Source organism: Melospiza melodia, unplaced genomic scaffold (genome assembly GCF_035770615.1).
Source record: "Melospiza melodia melodia isolate bMelMel2 unplaced genomic scaffold, bMelMel2.pri scaffold_32, whole genome shotgun sequence".
In the NCBI taxonomy this organism is placed as follows: Eukaryota; Metazoa; Chordata; class Aves; order Passeriformes; family Passerellidae; genus Melospiza; species Melospiza melodia.
This window is the reverse complement of record NW_026948638.1, coordinates 1,999,336-2,003,607: the sequence shown is the minus strand read 5'-3', so window position 1 is coordinate 2,003,607 and position 4,272 is coordinate 1,999,336.

The following is a 4,272-nucleotide window of genomic DNA, read 5'->3' as shown; positions in this document are numbered from 1 at the left end:
GAAAGGCATGAAGGGCAGAGAGGAGGCCCCACAAAGCAATGCTCCTGTTTGCACAGCCTCCCCTCTCCGTGTCCCAGAAGGAATTGCATGGACTGTGTTCTTCTCTTCGAGTCATCTCGTTCAGCATGAGCAGCTCAGCACCAGGAGCTGAAGGAGCTGAAGCCTCAGGCCAGAGGAGCTGGGCAAGAGGGAGCTTTTGGAGCAAAGTAATGCTGCTAAAATAGCCCCAGCTGAATGCAGTGGATAGAATCATGGAATCACAGAATCCTTTCTCTTGGAAAAGCCCTCTGAGCTCACCCAGTGCAGCCACTCACCCAGCAGTGCCAAGCCCAGCACTAAACCACGTCCCTGAAGTGCCAAGGCCTGGACACCAGCCCTGAGTGAGGCCTGGACAGCAGGCTCTGAGCCAAAGGTGGCCTCTGGATGAACCTTCCAAGCAAAGGTTATCTTTGTATCTGCTCCCTGATGGAATATGCATGGTCATTAGCATTGAGATAGATGTAGCTACTCATTAGTGAAACATGTATTGACCTTTGTGTATTTAGAAGCCAGACAAGGCCATGAAATCTGACATCTGGCCTTGTTTGGGGCTGAATGGTCAAAGTCAGCTCCCTTAGTTCCTCCTTGAGCCCTGGCCAGGCTTAGGGAGGCACCCAAGAGGAGGATGAAAGCAGATGTTGCCACACTAGCAGTGCTGTCAGTTTTTGTTCATTCAGCACTGTCAGAGCTGGGCCCTCTCCCAGCGGGGTTGGAGCCTCACCTGGGGCTGGAGGCACCTGCAGTAATTCCCAGTGCCCAGGAGTGGCTCTGCAGCCCTTGGCTGTGACAGCTTCCCCAGCTGCTGTGTGGGTCTGCGGGATGGTAAAGGCTGAGGGTAAATGCTGCTGGATCTTTGTTCATCACTGCTGATATCTTTGGTGGGGATGGTTGGGTGCATTGCTGAGTTGCTCCTTTTGTGATTCTTTGCTGCTCTGAACTGCAGTGAATGACACTGATTCCTTCAGTTGGACTCTATGTCTTTGGTGCTGACCCTGCCCACTGGTAAAACAAAACTGGCACAGTCTGGCCAGATCCCAATAAAATGTCACTTTTCAGTGTAAATGTGAGGAATCAGTGCCATCAGAAATTCCCAGCTGGGAAGCCCTTCCCTGGAGTTCCCTGGCTCTGGAGTGGGCTGATGTAGGAGCCCTGTAGGAGCAGTGGGGCAGTTGGGTAAAAGAAGCTGAACCCCTGGATGGCTTCAAATGCATCCAAAAATTTCAAATGGAAAAGGAAAAGACCTTGTGGGTTTGGGCAGACAAAGATGAATTTGTTGTGATTACATAGGAAACAGCACCTTCAGAAGGAACAATGATTGTTGGAATGCTCCCACATGGAGCAACAGAAGAAGGTTTTCATCTTGAGCTCAGATGCACTTGTGCAAGTGAAATATCAATATAACAAATAACTATATAGATATTTATAGTATAATAAGACCTTCATGTTTATATTTATAGATTTTTATGTATATATGTCTATATCTACATGTCTATATCTGTATTTATATATAAATATGTACATATAATAATAATGTGAAATAGTGCTGACAGTACTAATTTGGTATCTTTGGCTGTTCAGGGATGTAACACTAAATACCCTACAGAACAGGATTGGACAGGACCCTAATGTCAGTGGTCAACTTTGTAAGATTGTATACAATGGAAAAAGGAGGAAGGGAGGAAATTGGCTATTTTTGCAGGGTTTGCTGATACTGTGATGCAGAGTGATTTGTCTGTTCCTGTGAAAAATACAGTGATTTTGCCTGCAGGGTTTTTCATGTACCAGACTATGTACAAGCTGCAGGAATGGTTGCATGGGTGAAGGGGTTGTTAAAAGAGCAGTTGGAAAAATGAGCAGATGGAACCTTTGTCCATGGAGAATCCATCTCCCAGATGTGCTCCATGCCCTTAACAATGGCCCACGGGGGAAATGGAAACCCCCTGGCTGTGCACGGCTGCCACCAATTTGCAAATCCAGCCATGGGCAGTGAGACTTGGGGTGCCTGGGAAATTGTTCTGGCTGTGATGGCCCCTGGCAGGGCCAGCCCAGAGGCTGCAGAGCTGGGCCTTCATGCATTGGAATTAATGAGGAGAAATTCAAAGCAAATGAGAGCTGTCAATTCTGAAACAGGAATTCAGATTCCTCCAGATTACCTTGCTTTGGTAACTGCTCCCTTGGAGCTTGGCCTTGCAAAGTGTTCCTGACATGGCAGGAGGAACTGATGCAGAATATCCAGGAGAAATTACAGTAATTCTGTAAACAATAATGGACAAGGTTGGATTATTCAACCCCATGACAGGGTAGCACAATTATTGATCTTGCAATTTTAAGAACGATTGTGAAAACAGGAGATCCACCTCCAGTTACCACCGTTTGTGAAGATAAAGGGCTTTGATCCAGCAGCCCTAATAATGGAGCCAGAGTGTGGGTCCCAAGGCCAAAAGGCCCTTCCGAGGCCCTTTCCGAGGAGCTGAAGGAACAGTTCCGAGGAAAGACAACTCTGAGTCCTGAACCCTGGGCAGGAACAATGGGAATGTGTCCCTGCAGCCAAGAATTCTGTGTTTGAGCAAGTAGATCTGACAGGATATGGTTTTTCACATCCTGCCAAACCAAATCTCCCTGTTTGCCCCAAGAGCCCCTGTGGAAAATGCTCTGATCCACGGGACTCCATGGGAAGGCTGCTGTGACACTGAGGGACTTGCACAGGAATTCCATCCAGGAGCCTGGGTGCCCCTCAGGCACTGGGACCCGGCCCCTTCCAGCCAGAGGGGAAAGGGCCCCCCAGGCCTTGTTAGCCACAGACAGCATGGTAAAGCTGAACAGCAAAGGGCCTGGGGGCATTATTCTGGAACTAAAAAGGTGCCAGCTCCAGGCACAACAGAATTCTTGTTCCTAATTGGAATGAGATTGAGAAAAAAGAATGAAGAACGGTGTCACTAAAGTACTCCTGATGTCTGTAAGGTGTACCTTGATAGTCAGCCAGAATCTTTGTCTGCCACAAACACCTCTAGTGTTTCACCAAGGGATTGGTCATCAAAATGTAATGATGGGTTATGATGGATTGCTGAGCTTCCTTTGTAATTCTTTGCTAATGTTGATGTGCTTTGCTGAGTGTATCCTTTGGTAAATCTTGGCAGCTGTGCATGATATAAATGACACAATTCCTTAAGTTGGTGTCTGTGTCTTTGGCAGTGACCCTGCCCACTGGTGAAACAGGGCCCCCTCTTGCCCAAGTGTTCCCTGGGAAGGCAAAAGCCCTCACTCCAAAATTCCCCCCTTCCTCCCTGTTCCCCCCTTCACACCCTGAGCATGATGTCCTCTGGTCTGGGCTATGCCCGGGGTCAGTTGGGGTCCCCTGTCCTGGCTGTGTCCCTGCCCAGCTCCCCCGCAGCCCCAGCCCCTGCCCAGCGTGGCTGACGAGGGGCAGGACAGGCCTTGGCTGTGCTGCAGCTCAGCAAGAACAAAACCATCTCTGCGTGCTCAGCGCTGTGCTCAGCACCCGGCCCAGCAGTGTCTCAGTGCCAGGGGCTGTGCCCTCAGTCCCTGACAGGGGTTTCCATGGCAACTGCCAGGCCAGGTGACCCAGGTGTCCCCCCAGTGCCGGTTGCCATGGAAACAGTGCCCAGCCCTGCCCCTTTCTGTCTGGCTGACCTGGCCTTTGGCCCTGGCAGTGCCGGTGGCTGCTGGTTCCTGGTGCCCGAGCGGCCAGCGCGGCACAGGGCAGGTGGCCATGGCACAGCCCCCAGCAAGGGATCCCCTCTGGCTCTGGGCACTGACACCAGCCCTGAGCACGGGCCCAGGGCAGCTTTCCATGGCCACCAACCATCACAACGGCTCTGGGCATTGGTTGCTATGGCACCAAACCAAGGACCGGCCCCCGTGGCCGTTGCCATGGCACCTGGTGGCACCAACGAGTGTCACTGCAATTGTACCTGGAGCAGCCCTGGCACTGCTTTGTCCCAGGGTTGCCATGGAGCTGAGGACAGACACAGCTGGTGCTCTGCAAGGGCCCTGGGGCAGACCTGAAGGAGCAGCAGAGCAGGGGCTGATCCATCCCCAGTGCGCTGCACAGCCCAGGGCAGCGTCCCAGAGTGTCCTCATGGAGCTGCCAACAACATCCCCCCTCTGCAGTCCTGGCCTCTCTCCCAGCTCACACAGGTGCCCCATCCTTGCAGGCACAGACGTGGCAGCACTGGCTCAGCAGCCCCTGTTTGCATTGCACACAGCAGGGTG